The sequence below is a fragment of the Macaca thibetana genome, chromosome 14, assembly GCF_024542745.1.
Source record: "Macaca thibetana thibetana isolate TM-01 chromosome 14, ASM2454274v1, whole genome shotgun sequence".
Taxonomy (NCBI): Eukaryota; Metazoa; Chordata; class Mammalia; order Primates; family Cercopithecidae; genus Macaca; species Macaca thibetana.
The window spans coordinates 64,485,260-64,509,140 of record NC_065591.1 but is presented as its reverse complement, the minus strand read 5'-3'; the positions used below and the strand labels follow the sequence as shown (position 1 = coordinate 64,509,140).

Below are 23,881 nucleotides of genomic sequence, written 5' to 3'. Positions count from 1 at the left end.
ATCAGAGTATATTTCACACCCTGGGATTCTTTATTATGCCCTGTCCCTTACCCCATACCCTTTCCCCACGTCAACTCCCAACATTATTAAAGCAGAGAGAACTTTCTGGTGGCTAACAGAATGGATACTATTTTACTAGAAATCTTTGTAACTTTAAAGGAATGGGGATGGCAAATAGGTTTCAGTTTATGTGTCAGTTGTAAGAAATTAATAGCAGCTGCATGGAATACTGGACCAAGAAGTATTATAAAACTGCTAGGCTCAAGTGCCATAATCCATTATCAGTCACAGGTGTGAGAAGAGTGAATGACAGCACATGGACTCCATATTTGAAGCCCCCTGACCTAGCAGATCTCTGCCTTTGAATCCATTTAAATCCAAAGGAGCAGCAGACTGGAGCATATCTTCCATATGATATAGTTTGGATATTTGTTTCCTCCAAATTGCATGTTGAAATGTGATCCCCAGTGTTGGAGGTGGGGTCTAGTGGGAGGTGTTTGGGTCATGAGGGTGGATCCCTCTTGAATCGCTTAGTGCCCGTCCCGCAGTAATGAGTGAGTTCACGTGAGACTGGCCATGGCACCTTCCCTGCACCTGGCTCACTTGTGACACGCCTGCTGTGCCTTTGCCTTCCACTATGACTGTAAGCTTCCAGAAGCCTCACCATAAGTAGATCCTGGCACTATGCTTTTTGTACAGTCTGCAGAACTGTGAGGCAAACAAACCTTTTTTCTTCGTAGACTACCCAGCCTTACATATTCCTTTATAGCAGTGTAGAACAGATTAATACCCTATATTAGTATGTGTTTGAAGTGTGTGGGTTTCTTCCTATATATCTGTGCTTTTAAAAATATCTTCCTCAAAGTTAGACTGAGGAAGTGCATTGAAATATCTGAGGTATATTGATATCACACACACACACACACACACCCCAGAAACTTAAAATCAGAGAAATTTGAAGTATAGTTCTACCTCTACTAATCAGCATATAATTTACATGATCTGTCTTGATCTCAGTTGGACCAGTGCCTGACATACAATATTAAATACTTCTGTTGCATCCTTTCAGTAAACACATAGAAAGCTATTGGGAGCAGATGCATTGAAATGTCTATCTTAGCAGTTTATTGAAACCAAGCCCACATTGTGTGGAGACTTGTTATTTAATGCGGTACCTGACTGACTGTAGAAGCAACCCTAAATTGACAGTCTCAGAGTAGACTGAGCCTTTCTGACTTTTTAAAAAGACTGCGGAGCCGGGCACGGTGGCTCACGTCTGTAATCCCAGCACTTTGGGAGGCCGAGGCGGGTGGATCACAAGGTCAGGAGATCGAGACCATCCTGGCTAACATGGTGAAACCCCCGTCTCTACTAAAAATACAAAAAAAAAAATTAGCTGGGCATGGTGGTGGGCGCCTGTAGCCCCAGCTGCTCGGAAGGCTGAGGCAGGAGAGTGGTGTGAACCCAGGAGGCGAAGCTTGCAGTGAGCCAAGATGGCGCCACTGCACTCCAGCTTGGGCGACAGAGCGAGATTCCGTCTCAAAAAAAATAAAATTAAAAAAAGGCCGCAGAATATGTGAAGTGGAAGAGAAAGAGTAACAGTGAAACCAGGATTGAAATTTCCAAAGTGGATAAAGAGTATTGACAGAATCATAGAGACCATCTAAGCCTGTGAGTCTTAAGTGGCTTATCTCTCCTCCTGTCCTCCCAAGATTCTGATATGTAAGGAGATGCATGTCCCATGCACACATGCATGTACACACACACACACACACACACACACACACACATATCTTACTGATGAGTATATGTAATATCCTGTAGGAGTCCTGAAGCAAGAAAATAATTGAGAGACTTATCTATTCCAGTGCTCCTGTTTCCATAGATGGAAACGGGTAAATTGTTCTGGCAGACTGGAATGTCCTTTTATGAAACAAGAGTCTGAATTTTTTGTTATTGTTTATTTTTTTCAACTTTTAAAAGGATTATTTCTTAGGGAGATTTGGTTAAAATAGATAACTTTTTTTTCTTAAATCTGATCACTTTTAAGTGACTATAGATAAAACTTGGGAAGGAGATAAGAGACCTTTCTCTGAAGGTAGATTTTTAATAAAAGGGGAAAGTGGAGTTGGTGAACTTGAGGTCGAAACTGATGGATCAGTATAGGAAAATATTGAAATACTCAGTTATTAGATTTTGTTCCATGGTGTTTACATAGAGTCCAGCAACTGTTTTTTGTTGTTGTTTTGTTTTGCTTTCTTGAAACAGAGCGTCGCTCTGTTGCCCAGCTGGAGTGCAGTGGCGCGATCTCAGCTCACTGCAGCCCCGCCTCCTGGGTTCCAGTGATTCTCCTGCCTCAGCCTCCCAAGTAGGTGGTACTACAGGTCAGCACCACCACGCCCAACTAATTTTTATGTTTTTGGGAGAGACAGGGTTTCACCATGTTGGCCAGGCTGGTCTCGAACTCCTGACCTCAAGTGATCCACCTGCCTCAGCCTTCCAAAGTGCTAGGATTACAGGTATGAGCCACTGCACCTGGCCAGAACTTGTCACTTTTTCACTCTAGTCCTTAGCATCAAAGGTTTTCCTCTAACTTGATTTAAAGCAAGCCATCTTTCCCCTTTGTAAAATAGTGGGAACATTTATTGCTGAGGTTTTCATGTGAAATGAAGTCAAAATCTTTTAAGATTACAAACGAGTACTTTAAAGTAGTTAAATGGTAAGGTAAGAGTCGTGTGTGTTTAGATATATACATATCTGTAGATTCAGATATTGTATACATTTATCATTCAATAGAAATGAAGAATAGGTTTATTTTTATGTTAACTTTTTAAAATAATTTATGTTTATATAATTCCAAACTTGTAGAAAAATTGCAAGAAAGTACAAACTCCTATATGCCCCAGTTAACATTTTGTTCTATTTGTTCCCTCTCCCTCACTATATACTTGTTTATGTGCTTGTGTATATATAAATATCTATATCCATTATCATTATTCTTTTTCTGATCCATTTGAGAGCAAGTCGTGAACATAATGCCTCCTCACCTCTCAATACTCCAGAATTTATATCCCCCATGCAAGATTACTCTCTTACCTAACCATCCAAATCAGGAAATCAACATCAATAGATACTGCCATCCAATCCACAGACCCAATACACATTTTTACGAGGTGTTCCAAAAATATCTTTTTTATTTCTGACTTGAGATCCAATCCAGGATCATTTATTACATTTAGTTGCCATGTCTCTTTAGTCTCCTTCAATCTAGACGAGTTCCTCATTTTTTTCCTGTCTTTTATGACTTTGGCAGTTTTAAAGAGCAGAGTCCTTTGATTCTGTTGGATGTCTGTCAGATCATGCATTCTTGGCAGAAATGCCTTAGAAATGATGCTGTGTCTTCTCTGTATATCATATGAAGAAGTGTATGATGTCAAACTGTCTCACCCCTGGTGATGTTAATATTGGTCACCTAGTCAGTTTGGGGTCTTCTGGGGTTTTTTTGGTTTTTTTTCCCCCACTATGAAATCATTTTTTTCCCCTATGCAATAGTGCTATGGTCTGAAGTTTCCCCAAAATTCATATATTGAGGTCCTGACCCCCAAGGGGATAGTAGTAGGAGGTGGGGTCTTTGGTTAAGGCATGAGGGCAAAACCCTCATTGTTGGGATCAGTGCCCTTATAAAAGAAGTCCAAGAGAGACCTCTTGCCCTTTCCGCCATGTGAGAAGGCACTGTCCATGATCCAGGAAGTGGGCCCTCACCAGACACCAAATCTGCTGGCGCCTTGATCTTGGACCTCTCAGTCTCCAGAAGTAAGATTATAAGTCACAGTTGATTATAATCACCTGTTGATTATAAGTCACACTTTATGGTATTTCTTATATCAGCCTCAACAGATTGAGACAAATAGTATTTTGTGGGGAGTCTCTGCCAATATCCTGTTCCTTGTCAGACCTCCACTCACCAGCCTTAGCATACTTTGATGAAACTCTACTGAATCAACCACCTTTATGATGGTTGCCAAATGGTGGTTTTCTATTTTCATCATTTTTTCTACTTTTCTTAGTTGGCATTCTAATGAAAGAAGAAGTTTCTATTCTCTGCCATTTATGTACTTGTTTATTTATTTATATCATTATGTCCATGGATTTCTGTTTTATTCAATGGATTGAAATTTATTATTCTTATTATTTATTTTTATGCTCAAATTGCTCCATACTTGACTGATAGGAGTATGTCCCCATCGTTCTCTGAGCACTTCCTTTCTGGTTGGTGCAGGATGTTCCAGGCTTATCATGTACTTTCTTCACCCCAATTCTGGAATCAACTATTTCCCCAAGAACCCCTATTTCCTTTTAGTGGAAGATGTTATTTAAAAACTAAGCACTTTGTGTGCTCATTGCTTCTGAGTGCTGTTACTTCTAGTCCTTCTTAGTGGGCAGAACTAGGAAATATATGTATGTACACACTGTAATATTATAATTTGAAATACATGTTTGGTCTCTGCCCCCAAGTTCCTGGCACAGAGCTCCTAAAGCCTTTGTAGATAAGGGGCACTAAGAGAATCTTTTGTTCGTATATTTGGTCTTTGACCCCAGTTCCTGTCACAGAGCTGCTAAGACCTTTCTAATTTCCTGAATGACAGGAGTGTGTGACACAGAGTTTCCAAATCCCTTGGAGTTTCCTGGATCATAGGAGAATCTTGTTTTAATGAAGTGACTCTTAGTGGGCTCTTGAATACCGTCAGGATGGGGGCTGGTTGCCAAGGGATCCAAACATGATTAAAGGGTTGGAACTTTTAGCTCCACCCCACCTACCTACTTCAGAGAGGAGCTAAAGGTTGACTTGATCACCATTAGCCAGTGGTGTAATCAATTATGCCCATGTAATGAAGCCTCCATGAAAAACCCAGGACAGGGTTTGGGGAGCTTCCTGGAGGTTAGCCCACCCAGAGAGGGCATGGAAGCCTCACATGCCTTCTTCCATACCTTGCCCTATGCATTTCTTCTATCTGGCTGTTCATCTGTATCTTTGTAATAATCTTTTATAATAAATGAGTAAGTATAAATAAAATGTTTCCTTGGGTTCTGTGACCCACTGTAGCAAACTAGTCAACCCTAAGAAAGGGGTCATAGGAACGCCAATTTTTAGCTGGTTGGTCAGAAGTACAGGTCACAACCCGAGACTTCCAATTAGCATCTGAAGTGGGGAGCAGTTTTGTGGGTTAGCAGTCTGTGAGACCTGACGCCATCCAGGAAGAGTGTCAGAATTGGATTGGAGGATGCCCAGTTGGTGTCTGCCAGGGAATTGCTTGGCATGTAGGAAAAAGTCCCCACACATCTGAAGTCAGAAGTATTGTGTTGAGTGGTGAGTGAGAGTAGAAAAAACACTTCAGTTTTTTCCCATCTCTGTTACATATACATACAGCCAGATCTGTTTCTGTATCTTATCTGTGTGTGTGTTTGTGTATGTATAGATATCAATTCACAATGAGGTGGCTGATGGCCAGTTCAGTACTTCAGGATTCTTTGTGGCCTTCCCCCTTTCTATATTTGTATGTAATTATCTCCCTTACCATTGATAAATTTGGCTTTCATCATATTCAATATATTTTCTTAATCTCTTTGTACATTACTCATCTCCTAACCAGCCTGGTTACCTACTCAGCCTTTGATTTTTCCCTCCCAAACTTGCTACTCTTTTGATCTTCCCAATTTCAGTAATGACAACTATATTCTTGCAATTACTCAAGCTAAAAGTCTTAGTGTCATCCTTCTTGCCCCACTCCAAACCCCACATTCATCCCATTAATAATTCCTTTAAATAGAATGATTTTTTGGCCAGTCGTGGTAGCTCACACCTGTAATCCCAACACTTTGGGAGGCTGAAGGGGATGGATCACTCGAGCCCAGGAGTTTGTGATCACCCTGAGCAATGTGAGACCCCATCTCTACAAAAAATAAAATACTTAGCCAGGTATGGTGGCATGCACTTGTGGTCCCAGCTACTCAGGAGGCTGAGTTGAGAGGATTGCATGAGCCCAGTTATTTGAGGCTTGTGGTGAGCCGCCATGCTGTGCCACTGCACTCCAGCGTAGGTGACAGAGTGAGACCCTGTCTCAAAAAAGAAAAAAAAAAAAAATTCCCCACATTCACTGCTAATAGTCTAATAATCTAAGCCACCATTATTATCTTTGCATGTACTTTAGCAAGATTCTTCTAATTGGCTTTCTGCTCCCACCCCCACCTTTATGTCTGTTCTCTGCGTAATAGCCAAAGTGATCCTTTTATAACCTAAGTCAGATTATGTCATTTCTTTGGGCAGAGCCTACTAGTGGTTTCTATTCTCACTAAATTTAAAATTCAGAATTCTTATCAAAGTCCTAGGTCATCTGCTATCCTTTCCCTCACTGTAATTTAACCATATTTGCCTTTTACTGTTCCACACCAAGCACACTGTCACCTCTGGACTTTTACACATGATGTTTCCTCAAGCAAGCTCTTCTGCCAGATAGCCACAGAACTTGATACTCCCTCACTCCATTCAAGTCTTTGCTCAAATGTGACTCTTAACAGTGAGGCCTTCCCTGACTACACAACATAAGGCGGCGTCTTTTCTTCATTCTCTATTTCTTTACTTTGTTTATGTTTATTGTATTTATTACATCTTGCCATAACATTGAAGAGCAAGAGTTTTTGTGGGTTTTTTTTTTTCCCATGCAGTGTCTCCAGTACCTGGAATAATGTCTGACAAATAGTAGACTCTTGATAAATATTTGTTGAGTGACTTTTTATGGATTCATGTTTAATAAATTCATGTGGTTGAAATTGATTTAGGTGATATATTAGCAGTATCTTTTATATAGCTGTAAATTAGATGATGTTTTACAAGGAATATTAGTGTCAAATAAGTTCTCAACTGGCCTTAAGAGAGAGAATTTATGTTCCAAAGTAGATATTTCAGAAAACAGAATTAGAGATTAAAGATTTTTTGAAAAAGAAATTGTGAAAAAGGAATTTTGAAAAAGGAATTGATGGGAAGTATACTCATCATCAGCAGTATGTTTCTGGAGATCTAAGATCTGGAGTTTACCTCACTACCTTAGTGTCTGATGCTTATCATGCTTTCTCAAGACCATTTCTCAAAGAATGTTCCTCTTCTCTGACTATACCTTTTCTTTCTGATCCAGCACTGTCAGGCGTCTCATGTTTTCTGGCCTGTTTTACTTTTCTTAATATCTAATACTATGTTTATTTTATTTTCTATTGGAGCACAGTAACTTCATAAATATCTCATATTCTTTGCACTTTCCATAACAAAATTTTTTCAAGTCAAAGTCTACCGGCACCATAGAGGAGTAGTTGTGTTTGCTTCAGGATTGTCTGAGGCTTTAAAGAGGGTGAACTGCTGACCTTGAGGAAAAGCAGATAATTCTATCAAGAAAGCCTCCCTCCAGGAGTAGGCTTTTATTGCTTTATTATATATCTTAAACTGTGAGATCCTGTTTCTTCACCTATGGAAATAAGGTGAACAATATCCTTTTCATGAATTGTAAATATGTGTAAGTGGCTGGCACATAGTAGGTGTTCTGTAAGTATTCATTTATCTTTCTTCTTTTCCTTATCTTCCACTAATCCATATAACTTAATGTCTCATTTCTACCAATAAGCTCTTATGTATCTTAACCAAATTTTCTTACCAAAATAGTTAAACAGGTCGGGCATAGTGGCTTATATCTGTAACTGCAGCACTTTGAGAGGCCGAGGCCGGTAGATCACTTGAGGTCAGGAGTTCGAGACCAGCCTGGCCAACATGGTGAAACCTCGTCTCTACTAAAAATACAAAAATTAGCTGGGCATGGTGACACATGCCTGTAATCCCAGCTACTCAGGAGACTGAGGCAGGAGAATCACTTGAACCCGGGAGACGGAAGTTGCAGTGAGCTGAAAGAGTGCCACTGTACTCCACACTAGGTCAGAGTGAGATCCTGTCTTAAAAAAAAAAAAAAAAAAGATAGGCAAACTTGGTGAACACAAGCAAACAAAAAAGTGTATGGAATTGTTTTTGCTCTAAAAGTACTAAAGACTAACATTAGATTAGTGTTTTCCTTTATAGGCCATATATATCTTTCTGGTATTAAGATAGAGAAGAGAGAGTTGCTTCATCTGAGTAACCAAGCAAGACCAGTATAAGTACACAGGGAGTTTCCAAGCATTAAACTCATGGGTGTTCTTCCTGTCTAACCTTGTCTTCATTTGGTAAGACATGTGCAGACCTACCATGAAGCTTCAGGGAATTTTTGATTCTTGCCAAAAATAAAAATGCCCTAAAGTGTGTCTGTTGAAAATGCCAACAACATGTAGATTCGAAAGTTATCTTGTAAGTGAAAGAAAGAGTACAGCTGTTACAGTGTTCTTATCAAATAGGATTTTCCCTAAGTTTTATGGGAGTAAGTACTTTGCGATACTGAACCCTAGCCTCATTTCCTCAGCAAGCATGATTAATCTCAGTTAGATATTAAGAATTTATAAAGAGATTGTAAAAGGGTAAACCTCAAATCAGTGGGAAAATAACAGATTATAAAAGTCATGACGTTGAGACTCTTAGGAAGAAAAATTTTGTTTCTTCCATCATATCAGACCAAAGTAAGTTACAGGTTTGTTAAAGATAAATGTAATAGAGAAAAACATGTGAGAATGTTTATCTGATCTTAGTGTAAGGGTGAGATTTTTAAGGATTCTAGCAAAGGCAAGCACTCTATGGGAAAATGATGGTAAATTTTATAATCCCACAGTTCAGAAATGTATACTAATAACACCAACACAAACATTTATTGAGCTAAATGCCAAGCCTTGTAGTAAGTGCTTTACATATAAGTCACAGTGCCAAGGTTGAGAAACTCTGCCCTAGACCTGCATGATCTGTAGCTCTCGTCCGCTGTGTTATCATATGCCAGATGTTTTGTCATGGTGTAACAAGATTTACCAGCTTCCCAATCTGCAGCATCTGTTTCTTCACTATTTGCAACTCTGCCACTTAACAGATGCCACCTATATTAGTTTTTTTGTTATAGCAATGTCCTACACCAGATACTAATCCTGTATTAATTAGGATAAAGGCTAAATAATTAAAATAGGGAGACCCAAAATGCAGTGGTTCACACAAGACTGATGTTAATTATTTCTCATGCAATGGTTCAGAGTAGATAGGTAGCATTTGCCTCATGAAGTTATTTAAAGACTCAGATAGCAGGGTAGCTCCATCACTTTCTCTCATGCCTGGCTGAACCTGTGTCATTGATTTATTTGAGTTCTAGCCAGTGGATAGGGGAAAGAGAGCATGGAGAAGACACACCTGTTCTCTTAAGATCTAGTCCTTAAAGGAGCATATGTTACTTCTGTTCACATTGAATTAGAGAGAACTTAGTCACGTGGTCAATCTCACAGCAGGTATGGGGGCTAGGAAGTGTAGTCCCACAGCGTGTGCCCAGAAAGAAAGGGATAACAGATGTTGGCAGACAACAACAAACAGTTTCCACTACAACCACTACCTGTGCTGCCTCTAAATATCTGAGAAGCCAAATGATAATGTGGGTGTTAAGTATTCTTTTTTTTTTTTTTTTTTTTGAGGCGGATTCTCGCTTTGTCGCCCAGGCTGGAGTGCAGTGGCCGGATCTCAGCTCACTGCAAGCTCCGCCTCCTGGGTTTACGCCATTCTCCTGCCTCAGCCTCCCGAGTAGCTGGGACTACAGGCGCCGCCACCTCGCCCGGCTAGTTTTTTGTATTTTTAGTAGAGACGGGGTTTCACCATGTTAGCCAGGATGGTCTCGATCTCCTGACCTCGTGATCCGCCCGTCTCGGCCTCCCAAAAAGTATTCTTATAAATGAAAAATTAAAATATCCTAAAAGAAATAAGGAAAAGCTACAAATTCAGTTTTAAAAAGGGAAATACAAAAGACTGGTAACCATACATCAGTAGCTGATTGTCAACAGAGGTACTAAAGCAATTCATTGGAGGAAAGAATAGTCTTTCAACAAATGGTACTGGCACAACTGAATATCCACATGCAAAAAGAATGAAGTTGGACCTCTACCTCACAGCATATATAAAAATTAATTCAAAATGAATCAAAGACTTAAGAGCTAAAACTATATAAAACTCTTTGAGGGGGGAAAGAAAAACACAAGTCTGTGTAAACTAGAATAGGCAACAGTTTCCCAGATATCATGAAAAACACAAGCAACCAAAGAAAGAATAGACAAATTGCAGAAATAAAAACTTTTGTGCATCAAAGGAATCTATGAAGAAAGTGAAGACACCCCACAGAATGGGAGAAAATACTTGCGAATTACATATCTGAAAAGGATTTAATATTTAGAATATATAAAGAAGCTTTACAATTCAATAAAAAGACAAATAACTCAGTTTTTTTTAAAGGGCAAGAACTTTAGTAGACTTTTTTCCCAAAGATGAGTAATACCATTATTCATTAGAAATGTGCAAATCAAAGTCACAATGAAATATCACTTCACATCCACTAGGATGACTAAAATTTTTAAAAACAAAATAAGAAGTGTTGGTGAGGAGACGGAAAAATTGGGTGAGAATGTAAAATGGAACAACCGTTGTGGAAAAACAGTGATGTGAACATTAACATTTGGTGGTTTCTCAAAATATTCAACAGAATTGTCATATGACCCCGAAACTCCACTCTTAGATATATACCCAAGAGAATTGAAAACAGGTGTTCAAGCAAAAAGTTGTGTACACAAATGTTTGTAGCAGCATTATTCATAGTAATCCAAAGGTGGAAACAACCCAAATGTCCATCAACTAGTGAATGGATAGACAAAATGTGGTATACCCATACAATGCAATATTATCAACCATAAAATTGAATGTAGTACTGATTTATGCTACAATATGGATAGACCTTGAAAACTCTGTGTTAAGTGAAAGAAGCCAGACACAAAAGGCTGTATATATTGTGTGATTCCATTTCATTTGTTCAGAATAGGCAAATCCATAAATGTAGAAAGTAGATTAGTGGTTGCCAGGCACTGGGGGAGAGGGCACTGACTACTTAATGGGTATAAAGTTTCTTTTTCTTTTCTTTTCTTTTTTCTTTTCTTTCTTCCTTCCTTCTCTGTGTCTCTTTCTTTCTCTCTTTCTCTCTGTTTCTTTCTCTCCCTTTCGCTCTCTCTCTCTCTCTGTCTTTCTTTCTCTCTGTCTCTCTTTCTCTTTCTCCCTTCCTTCCTTCCTTCCTTCCTTCCTTCCTTCCTTCCTTCCTTCCTTCCTTCCTTCCTTCCTTTCCTTCCTTTCCTTCCTTTCCTTCCTTTCCTTCCTTTCCTTCCTTCCTCCCTCCCTCCCTTCCTCCCTTCTTTCTTCTCCCCTCCCCTCCCCTCCCCTCCCCTCCCATCTCCTCTGATGGAGTTTTGCTGTTTGTTGCCCAGGCTAGAGTTCTCAGCCTCCCAAGTAGCTATAATTACAGGCACCCACCACCACACCCGGCCAATTTTTGTGTTTTTAGTAGAGACGGGGTTTCACCATGTTGGCCAGGCTGGCCTTCAACTCCTGACCTCAGGTGATCTGCCCACCATGGGCCTCCCAAAGTGCTGCGATTACAGGCGTGAGCCACCACACCTGGCCAGGTTTCTTTTTGTGGAGATAAAAATGTTCTGGAATTAGATAATAGTGATGGTTGCATAACTTTGTGAATATACTAAAAGCCACTGCATTGTGTACTTTAAAACGATGAACTTAATGGTGTGTGACTAATATCGCAATAAAAAATAAGACTAGTGACTGAAAATCTAGCACCCCACCAATAATCAAAGAAATGAAAATTATAACAATGTTAATCTTAATTGTATCCATTAAAATGGTAAGTTAAAATTTTGTTAATGCATTCATATTCTATTGATAATGTAAATTGATACAGTTGTTTTGGAGGATTTATTGGTAATATGTGTCAAATGCCTAAAAATAAACTATACTTTTTGTCTCAGAAATTATATTGTAAGAATTTATTCTAAGGATGTAATAAACTCTATTATGATATTTATCTACATCCTTGATGATTACAATGAGATTAAAAGTGGAAAGCAACTAAAATGTTGAAAAATGAAACATTCAGTAATTTTGAAGTAATTGAAGTGTTTCATAATAAGCAGCCAATAATTTATGATATCCAGTGGCTGGGCGCGGTGGCTTATGCTTGTAATCCCAGCACTTTGGGAGGCTGAGGTGGGTGGATTGCTTGAGTCCGGGAGTTCAAGACCAGCCTGGCCCACATGGCAAAACCCCATCTCTACTAAAAATACAAAAATTAGCCAGGCCTGGTGGCACACACCTGTAATCCCTAATCTCCCTCAGCTAATCAGGAGGCTGAGGCAGAAGAATTGCTTGAAACCGGGAGGTGGAGGTTGCAGTGAGCTGAGATCACACCACTGCACTCTAGCCTGGGCGACAGAGTAAGACTTCATCTCAAAAAAACAAAGCAAACAAAAAATGTATAATATCCAAACGATGTCATAAAAATTATATGTTGTATAAGATTATACCATTATAGTGCCATGGAAAATGTTAACAGTGTATTAACTGATTAAAATGAGAATCATAAATAATATGTAAAATATAGTCCTGAATTTGTTTTTAAAGTCTGTTTTATAAGTTAATATTCCCATATTTATGTGCGATTACCTGTGATTTTTGTTTTCTTTGGATTTTTCTGTATTTAATGTTCTTTATTGAGCATGTATTCTGTAATCAGAAAATTATGTTTTCAATGTGTTTTTTTAACTAATGATTTTAGCACACTGTAATTTATACTCAGAGAAATCTGTGGACTAACTTTTGGGACATTTAAAGTAAGGGCTGTTCCAACAGAATATGCTGGAGGATGGGAGTTCCTACACGTCCCTAGGACCAGCGGTATAGTGGTGTGGCTATTAATCTTTTATTATAATATACCCATTTCTTGCTAGACTTGGTGACTCTGGTTGATTAGTTCATTGCTTAGAATAAGATCTCGTGGTCAATTCCTATGTGAGTCAAGTAAACACTGACTTTGGCTTTAATTCTAGTCAGACAGCTTGTAAGTGTGTATCACAAGTCAGAGGGGACACTAAATGGGAGAGGGTAAGTGGATTTTTGTAGATCAACCATTGTTGTGGGAAAACCTCTTCAGTTCTCCTCCTCTTGGCCAGACGTGGGCCTGGGTGTGAGTCTGGAAGAGAAGAGTTCAAGCTTCTCTTGTGACGCACTGAATTTCTTACCCAAGGGAAGTTTAAATAAACTTGAACATAAACCTAGGTCTTCCACTTGGTTTAAAGCCCTTAATGAGGCATAAGATATATTGGAAAATGCTTTGTACCTATAACATTGTTGTTAAGAGATGTTGGCCCCATGGGGCATGCAGCTGTTAAACCAGAGTGACTCCCAGATCCAGTGATGTGAGTCCCATTTTCTTGGACCTGAATCTCACCTGGGGCCTGGGAAAGCGGGCTGGGACACAAGGAGAATAGCTCTTGGGTAGCTGGGTGAGCTATTGCATAGATGGCTGCAAAGACTAGTCCCACAAAGAGGAGCACCTGGTGCTGCCTTGTTGGCAGGCAGTCATTTTTGTCCTACATCCTTCTGAGTAGTCTTGTGAATATGAATGTTACCTAAGCTTGAAAAGTTTCCCTGGGCATTATACTTAACATCTTGGAACTCAGGTTCCTGCTCTGTAAAATGAAAATGTTGTCTACTGTAAGGGTGGTTGTAAAAAGTACAGTTACTGCACAAAGCTCCTGGAATATAATAGATACTCTGTAAATGGTAGCTATTACTCTGTTTATACCATCGTATTTTAAAGGTAAAATATGCTAGATACTTCCACAATACCTATTTTACAGACTTGCGTTAGAGGATATTGGCAGGTATTGACATTTTGAGCATTGTAATTATTGACCATGTAATTGTCTAGTTTTAACTCCATGTCATGCAATAGAAGTTAAAGTTGGCAGCATCACAATGAATAGTGATTAAAGTCTGAGTATTTAATATTCAGTTTATCTTCATATGTTCTTAGTGTAGTGGTTTACAATATTTTTACATGCCTTAGAACAAATATTTAATTATAGATGTGCTAACTGAAACTTCTTGCAGTTAATGAACTAATAAAATATCAAAATATAATGTTAATGTATCTTATTCAGCAAATATTTCTTGAATAAATACTAAGTGTGAGGCATCATTCTGAGTGCCTGAGTCAGTGAACAGAACAGCCAATATAATTTTATACTTTAAATATGTAAAACACTTAAAACATATATGTTCAAAAATCAAATAGACTGACCCAGGGAATTCTCATTTCCATCTTTGTGCCCTTCATCTCCTCACCTGTCAGTCTCTTCAATTTCCTTCCCTTTCATTAAAGCTATTAATAAATAACTAAGGTAATGTGAATTTCACATCTACTGTTTTCCCATAATCCATGCTGTTCTGTGCTGCCTTTTTCCTGATTCAGTGTCTCACTAATCCTTTCCTACTCAAACCTCTCCATCAAGCATCTTGGAATTCTATTCAGTAGTCCTCAGTTAATCCTAACTATAGTTGAATTAAGTAGGTTGAAGTTGAAAGAAGTGTTAAATGTGGATAGTAAATACAAAAGTCAGGGCCAGGCAAGGTGGCTCATGCCTGTAATCCCAGCACTTTGGGAGGTAGAGGTGGGCAGATCACCTGAGGTCAGGAGTTCAAGACCAGCCGAGCTAACGTGGGGAAACCCCATTTCTACTAAAAATACAAAAAATTAGCCGGGCATGGTGGTACGTGCCTGTAATCCTAGCTACCCGGGAGGCTAAGGAAGGAGAATTGCTTGAACCTGGGAGGCAGAGGTTGCAGTGAGCTGAGATCGCACCATTGCACTCCAGCGTGAGCAACGAGTGAAACTCCGTCTCAATGAAAAAGGAAAGTCAGTATTAATGAATCTGTGATTTAGCCAGGCATGGTGGCTCACACCTATAATCCCAGCACTTCTGGAAGTATGCACCTGTAGTCCTATTTGGAAGCCTGAGGTGGGAGGATTGCTTAAGTCCAAGAGTTTGAAGCTGCAGAGAACTATGATCAAACCACTGCACTCCAGCCTGAGTGATAGAGCGAGACCCTGTGTCTAAAAACAAAACAATGAGATATGACTTCACACCCTCTAGGATAGCCATAATAAAAATAAAATAATAGCATAGCATATACCATAGCATTCTATAGCATGTTTGTCAGTACTTTTTAATTTTTATAAAGTATGTATTTTCTGTTTGATTAGCAAAGTACCAAAATAAAATTTGAAAAGTACAGAAAACCTAAAGATAAATTTAAAATAACTTCACATTGTAAAAGTAAACCACTCTTACTGTAATCTTGGCATATCCTTCTAATCTTTCCTATGCATATATTGCATATACATGTTTCAAAATTGTTATATACCTAAGTCCTTTTCTTTTTTCACATAAAATACATTCTGAGCTATTCCTGCCTGTGTTAGCCCATTTGCATTGCTTTAAAGAAATACATGAGGCTGGGTAATATAAAGAAAAGAGGTTTATTTTGGCTTACAGTCCTGCAGACTGTACAGAGAGCATGGTGCTGGCATCTGCTTCTGGTAAGGCCTCAGGAAGCTTACAATCATGGCAGAAGGCAAAGTGGAGGACTGCATGTCATATGGCAAGAGATGGAGCAAGAGAGGAGGGAGCTGCCAGGCTCTTTTAAATAGCCAGCTCTAGTGTGAACTCATAGAGTGAGAATGCTCTCATTACTGTGAGGACAGCAGCAAGCCATTCATGAGGGATCTGCCCCATGACACAGACACCCCCTACTAGGCCCACCTCCTACATTGGAGATCACATTTCAACATGAGATGTTGAGGGGACAAAAAATGTAAACCGTATCACTGCCTTTACATGTTACTTGAAAATGTGATTTTAATAACTGCATAGTATTTGATCATATTAATATGCAATTAATTTTCTTACTCTTTTTTATGCTTTTATAAAGCTTTTTTTATGGTTTTTAGTGAAGGTTCTTTTTTACAAATCTTTATACACCTCTTTGATAACTTCCTTAAGATATCTTTTTTAAAAGCTGCATTCCCTGGTCAAAAACAAAGATTGGTTAATACTTTTCATTTGACTAACTGATTCGAAAAGATTATCTCAATATATGCTTCTGAAAACAGTGTATGAAAGTGCCTATCCTTGCACCCTTGTCAAAACTGTGGTTTGTATTTAAACAAATGTACATATGTGAGCAACCATCTGGATGAAGGTAAAAAATTCTTAATTTTTAATTTTTTGCTTACTAACAAATTGAACATTATTTCATGTTGTTTAAACAACTCTTCTGACTAGTAAAAATGAGTTAAAGGATAGATCAATAAAAGAACAAAACAATTAATGATAAAGTAATAATAAGTAATAATATATTAATAGAGTTGGAGTCTATATTTTATACTAAGCAAATTGACATCCAACATAATTTATAATTTATATTTTTATAAATATAAAAATTATATAAATTATAATTTAAGTACAGTTTTTATATCCTCTTAGATACTATTTTGGACATGTGGGATTCAGTGACTGTTAGCAAAGGTTTTTATTTGAGGCCATTCATTAATTCATAATTTAACAAATATTTACTGTCATTCTATGTGTCATTTACTGGGGACACATAGTGACCAAGACTCATGTGGCCTCTGGTCCCTTGAAGGAGAATAAAAATATGAAAATAGCTTATTTATTTATTTTTTTGACTGTCCTAAATTGTTTATTAGGTATGAATTTTACAAACTTTACTTATATTAGTGGTAACGGTGGAGCTGGAGAGTATTGCACCTTCTCTAAGCTGCCCGGTGAGAACCACCAATAGCGTGGTGGAACTTAATGGCCCTTTCCAAGCCCATGGCTCTTTTGGCCTGTAGATGTCAGCCCATGCATCTCCCTATGCTTGTGGACTGGTTTGGTGATTCATTGGGTGTCAGGATTTCTTCTGATAGCTTTATGGAATGGATCAATGAGGATAACCTCAAAAAACTTGTGTGTGGAATCTTCACCATCCCAGTAAGAATTCAGGACTCTCAGAGCCCCACAGTGGTGTCCAGCTCACTCCTCTGCAACGAACTGAAGGCTTCAGGCAAACTTTAGCTGGTTAACACCATGATGAACAGGCTTGCCGTTAGTCACACCCTTAGGAACTGGGCGTTTTCGGCCACCACGGCGAACACGAATCCTATATATAATGTAACCTTGCTTGACCTTGCAGCCCGGTCGGCGCACTTTATCAGGCTGGGTGGGGTGGGGAGCCCTGTGGAGAGCAGAGAGCTGGTCAGGCAGCAGCTGACCCTCAGAAGAAAGTGCATGATGTGAGACTGCTTCTTTCTCCATAGCTCCTGGATGTGCGGGTATGCACCCATCTTGGCTTACCTGATGGCTACCGCCAGACAAAAAGGAAAATAACTTATTTACTGACTATTTATTGCCACATATTATACTAACCTCCTTACATATATTATTTCTTTTAATATTAAAAAAATACTTGGTAACTGCATTTTAGAGACTAACATGTTTCTAGTCAAACCTGTTTACATCAACTAAAATACTAACATGCTTTATAAAAGGCCCTTCAGTATTGAAAGTGTGATGCATTTGTGGTAAGCATAATATAAACACACAAAGCCCCATTTAGATATTGTGAGGCTTTCGGTATTTAGAATCTTGGTAGTGATGAGTTTAAAAGGCTAAGGATGATGGCAAAGGTGATTCCAACTTGGGGCTGAATTTTATTTGTCCTGCTTCTATGAAATTAGACCCAAAAGTCACCTATGGTAGGCCATAAATGCCTTTTCAATTTGGATTTGCTTGCATTTTCTACACAGGCTATATAGCACTGCCGCATAAAACACTAGGGGCTCTTGCCAGAGGGGACTGTACAAGCAGATGTTCTCGAAGAAACTCCCTGGAACGTTACTACTGAGTTATAGAAAGAGCCATCAAGGCCAGGCATGGTAGCTCACGCCTGTAATCCCAACACTTGAGAGGCCAAGGTGGGCAGATCACTTGAGGTCAGGAGTTCAAGACCAGCCTGACAAACATGGTGAAACCCCATCTCTACTAAAAATACAAAAATTAGCTGAGTGTCTTGGTGGGCACCTGTAATCCCAGCTGCTTGAGAGGCTGAGGCATGAGAATCACTTGAACCCAGGAGGCAGGGATTGCAGTGAGCCTAGATTGTACCACTACACTCCAGCCTGGGTGACAGAGCAAGACCCCGTCTCAAAAAGAAAAAAGGAAAAGAAAGAGCCATCAACTGTCTTCAAAGATTTCCTATAAGCCAGAGAATTTTCTCAGTGATCAAATTCTAACCGAGAAACTGAAATATATTCATCAAACAGGCAGCTTTTAACATCTAAATAAATCTCTATAACTCTCCAGAGAAAATTAAGTTATAATTGTGGATACCATTAAACTGTGGAACATGGAAGTTGAAACTTAATTTTTGTTTAATAATTAAAAAGCCATTCCTTAGAAAGGTTTGTGAGACCCAATTTGTTGCCACCACAATCTTACTGACTGGGGGGAAAATGCTTGGTTATAATTTTTAGGGGGGAATTACTGTCATGCTGCTGAGAAGTGGATCCTGTCTTTCTTGACCTTCCTTCCTTCCTGATGTCCTCTGCTAATGTTTTTTTCTGTGATTCAACTATTGCTGAGCACAGCACAAGTTTTTGCTGGAATTGACTTTAGAATGGACATGTGAGTGTTTATAATAAGGAAACAGATTCTTTTTTTCATAGGCTCTGTTCTTGAAAGATTTGATATTCTGAATAACCATATACCCCAAAAAAAGTACAGTTTGGCTACTGTATTAAAATTTGAAAATATCCCGCATTGTTTAGTAGCTCAGAGGCCACTTTTATTATGTAAAGACCAAAACTTCTGTGACTTTATCCTTATTATATTTTTTTAGAAAATATTTATAATCTTAAATCAGCTTTAGAGTGCAATTCAGAAACCATTTTAAAACCAAATGAATTTATTAAGAAAACAAAAATCAAAATGATAAGTTAGTCTTGGATTGGCTTGATAATGATTTTTTTCAGTAGTTTAGAACTGAACTATTCTGTTAATGAAAACTGTGACTAATGTAATTCTGAAGGACTTTCAAGACAGGTTCCTTTCCACTGTTTCTGTAGAATACAAGTAAAAGAATGATGAAAATTGACCCTCTCCGGACAAACCTATAGAGACTTCCACTACTTGCTAGAAGATGCCTAAGCTTCTCCATCTGGTGAGATGCTATGATCTGCTCGCCTCTCATTCTGTCAGGAAAAGGACACCCTGCAAATCCCTCACTTGTTTTGCTGGCTGTGGGCATACCTAGACACCAGCAAGGAAGAGAATAGAAGGCAAATTCTCCCCAAACCGGCTACTGCTTTGAATACCTTTAACTATCCTAGACCCTTCTTGTCTCGATCTTTGAAACTTTCTCAGTTCTTCTAGCTATGCCAGGTTTCTTGAACTTCTGCTAATAGCCTTGTCTAATAGTCTCAACTGGCTGACATAAAATTCAAGTATAAATCTCGAGAATCACTTGAACCCAGGAGACAGAAGTTGCAGTAAGCCGAGATCGCGCCATTGCACTCCAGTCTGGGCAACAAGAGCAAAACTCCATCTCAAAAAAAAAAACCACAAAAAACTCCTTCGTAATCTGCATAATACTGCCCCAGTCTTACCTTCAACACTCTTCATTTATTTACTGCAGGTAACTAAATTCTGCCATTGAGTGTGCTGGGGATGTATTTTCCTACCTGGAATGCTTTCCTCCTATCTCAATTCGTGTCATACTCCTTAGACATACTCCTTAGAGACATACTCCCTGAAAACTCCAGCCAGCATTATTCTGTTGTTTCCCTTAACATTCAGACATAACGCTTACTCTTATTTTAAATTATATTAACAGCTACATTATTCTTTGTTTCACGTATTTTATCTTATGTTCTGTATTTCCCATGGTGCCTAGCATAATTGGTTGCACTCAGACATTATTTCCTATAGAAAATCATTTTTAAACCCTCATGTTTGTCTAGGTGCCTCTCTTCTAGCACCCTGTATAATTGAAATTATCCTGTGTTACATTTTTGTTTCCACTGCTTGCCCAGGTTCTCATGGTTATGTATTCAAAAGCACATAGACAAACAGAATTAATGCTTAGCATAGTTCTTGGCATGGAGTAGGTTCTAAAAACATATTTTGGCCAGGCCCAGTGGCTCACGCCTGTAATCCCAGCACTTTGGGAGGCTGAGGTGGGCGGATCACGAGGTCAGGAGATCGAGACCATGCTGGCTAAAACGGTGAAACGCCATCTCTACTAAAAATACAAAAAATTACCCAGGCGTGGTGGCAGGCACCTGTAGTCCCAGCTACTCGGGAGGTTGAGGCAGGAGAATGGTGTGAACCCGGGAGGCGGAGCTTGCTGTGAGCCAAGATTGTGCCACTGCACTCCAGCCTGGGTGACAGCGAGACTCCGTCTCAAAAAAAAAAAAAAAAAAAAAAAAAAATATATATATATATATATATCAAACTGAATTTTTGAATATAATTATTATTGTGCTTATCATAAGGTTTTTTTGTCATAATATCCTGAGTTGCATAGATAAGGCAGGTGCAAAGAAATTTAGCTGTCAGGCTGGGCGCTGTGGCTCATGCCTGTAGTCCTAGAACTTTGAGAGGCCAAGGAAGGCGTTGAGCTTAGGAGTTCGAGACCAGCTTGGGCAGCATGGTAAAACCTTGTCTTTAAAAATATAAGATAAGGCCAGACTCAGTGGCTCACGCCGATAATCCCAGCACTTTGGGAGGCCGAGGCAGGCGGATCACAAGGTGAAGCGATTGAGACCATCCTGGCCAACATGGTGAAACCCCATTTCTACTAAAAATACAAAAATTAGCTGGGCATGGTGGCGCGCGCCTGTAGTCCCAGCTACTCGGGAGGCTGAGGCAGGAGAATCACTTGAACCCAGGACGCAGAGGTTGCAGTGAGCCAAGATGGCACCACTGCACTCCAGCCTGGCAACAGAGCAAGACTCCATCTCAAAAAAAATAATAAAATAAAATAAATTTAAAAAGAAATTTAGCTATCATTTGTGAGTATACCATACATGTGAGATTGTTCCAGTTAAAGGCTGTCTTGGGGCTGTAAAGGACATGTCACGGCATGTTTAATGGAACTGCCAGTTGTTATTTTAGAAGAGAGCAATGGAAACATCTAAAGAGATCAGATCTTGCCTTTCCGTTAATGGTCCCATATGTCCATGAAATGTATATTAACTCTTCCCTAAAATGTCAATGTAAGGAATACTTGAATTGGCCAGCATCAGAGATATTGTCTCCTGAACTAACACTAAGACTTTATATTTCTTTGTGCTAAATGCTTTCTGTCAGTTCAATACTTTGATGTCAAAAATGCACACAAAAGAGACCATTTAAATAATATGGCCAAAAGATGAATATAGGAAAATTCTCAGACTAAACTGAAATGCCAAGAATTTTTTTATTTGCAACAATCATATTTACTGTCTAATATATACGTTTTTCTGATTTAGATACCTAAATATCTAAACTTCTATTTTAGTTTCCCCAAAAGCCTTAAGAGTTCCTTCATCAAGCCTTTGGTCCTCTGGCTCTGTCTTCCTCCAGCTATGCAACTGTGTTCATATTCTGTTCTTTATCAGGACCGCAGCTAAGGAAGAACTCCTCTTTGCTATCGGATGGCATGGTTGGAGAGCAGAAATCTGCTATTTAAATGTTTAATTTTTAACAAGATTATGAAGCATGTAAAGAAATGGGAATATATAGCCCATACACAGGAAAAAAAGGAGACAAGGGAAACTGTCTCCAAGGAAGTTCATACATTGGACTTACTAGACAAAGATTTTAAATTGCCGATTTTTAATATATATCAAAGAGCTAAGGAAACCATGTCTGAAGAACTGAAGGAAAGTATGAGAATGATATCTCACCAAATAAAGAATATCATCAAAGAGATACAAATTATGAAAAGGAATCAAATAGAAATTCTGGAGTTAAAAATACAATAACTGAAATAAAGATATACTAAAAGTGTTCAGCAGCAAAGTTAAGTTGGCAGAAGGGAGAAGCTGAATTTAAAGGTCAGTCAATTGAGATTCTTTTTTAAAAATTGTTATTTCTTTTCTAAATTAGAGATGGAGTCTTGCTATGTTGACCACGCTGGTCTCCAACTCCTGGCCTCAAGCAAGCCTCCCATCTTGGCCTTCTAAAGTACTGGGATTACAGGCATGAGCCATGGCGCGTGGTCAAGATTCTTGAGTTTGACAAAATCACACTGATAATTCCCAGGCAACCATGCCAAAATATATAGTAAAAGAAACAAGGGAATTAAAATGGTACATAGAAAATATTGATTTAACAGACCTCTTAAGAAGATGCTATGTTTTAATTATTTTATAGTTAAGGTAACAGACTTAGAGCATTTCTACTGCTCAAGTACATAATAGAGTCAGACTCAAAAACCAAGTCTGTAATCAAAATTCCTTACTATAGTCTTACAAGGGAGATAGATGAAATTCTCTGGTAGAATATAGAAATGGTTAAGCCCTATTATTTTAATAACCATCATTTACACATACCACACTCCTATGATTCTGTCAGATAAGGAATGGAAAGGTCAATGTCTTCCCAGAGTGATGGTTGCTAGTGAGTGGTAGAACTGGGGTTTGAATGAAAGTATATATCGTTCAAGGTTTTCTACTGTCCATGCTGTTTTGAGATGGCAACCTAAATATTATGTGGTTTTAGCACACTCACAACTAGGTCAGCATAAGTAGTACAGCAGATCTTTTTCAGGCATCTGACTTATCTTGCATGCTAGTAGTAATGCAAGAGGATAACACAAACTTTACAGAAAAACAGCATTGAAATTTTCCTTTCCTGGTTTTGTAATTTACAGACATAAACTTCCTTATTTGTTTCCTCTTTCACAGAACCTGAAGTAACCTAAAGTAACTCTGCTTTTAAATAAAACAACCACATAAAAAATTAGGTGATATGTTTCAGATTTTACTTTATATCAATTGACAAATTCAACTACATATGAAGATATTTACAGTAATGTAAATACAGCCCAGTACTTGTTTTGATTTCTTTAAATTTGTAGAAAGCTCCTTTCTCTTTTTAACCTGATTAGGTGTAGCTTGGGGTCTTCTGAAAAAGATAAACAAAAGCAAGAGGCAATCAGTGTTTTCTTCCAATATCAGCAAAGAAAGACTGTAGAATTTCATGATTTAATTTTAAGACAACTCACGTTTACCATCATCTTCATATTTATATCCTTGACGTTTACCAAAGGGTATTTTAGAAATGCCCATTGCTCTCAGAAAAGAAGAGTTTGTTTTTCTAGGCTGCATTAAGGAAACTCAAGGGATTTCAGCATAACTTTATTGCTAAAGAATCTGTGCCCTTCCTGGATCTAAATAAGGAGGGGACTGTTTAAAGTTCTTCCTTTAGGGGAAATTACATCAAATGCTTAGGAAAATGACCCATTTTCCCTCCTAATTCATCATAATCTTCTTCAAACAAGTTCTGGGACGTTTACACTTTGCTGTAAAATAAATGTTCGGTGGAGCATTCCAGATTTCTAAGTTTCTGAATTTGTCCTTAGAATATTCCTTTTTTTTTTTTCTTCACTATTTTGAGTATTTAACATTATGAGTTTGGGAGTTGGGGTTCTGAACTCAACTGATTTTAGGGATCAAGTAGGTCAAATGAATAAAGAGGGCAGAGGTAATGTGTAAGGGACTGTGTGGCCTAA

The 23,881-nt window shown here is 38.6% G+C and overlaps 1 protein-coding gene and 1 pseudogene across 1 annotated transcript in view; one reads left to right on the top strand and one right to left on the bottom strand.

The window, feature by feature from the left end:
- Positions 1-23,881, top strand: part of FCHSD2 (FCH and double SH3 domains 2) — a 339,502-nt gene that overhangs the window by 219,015 nt on the left and 96,606 nt on the right. The gene's annotated exons all lie outside the window — the stretch shown is intronic.
- Positions 16,839-17,450, bottom strand: LOC126935717 (60S ribosomal protein L15-like; annotated as a pseudogene).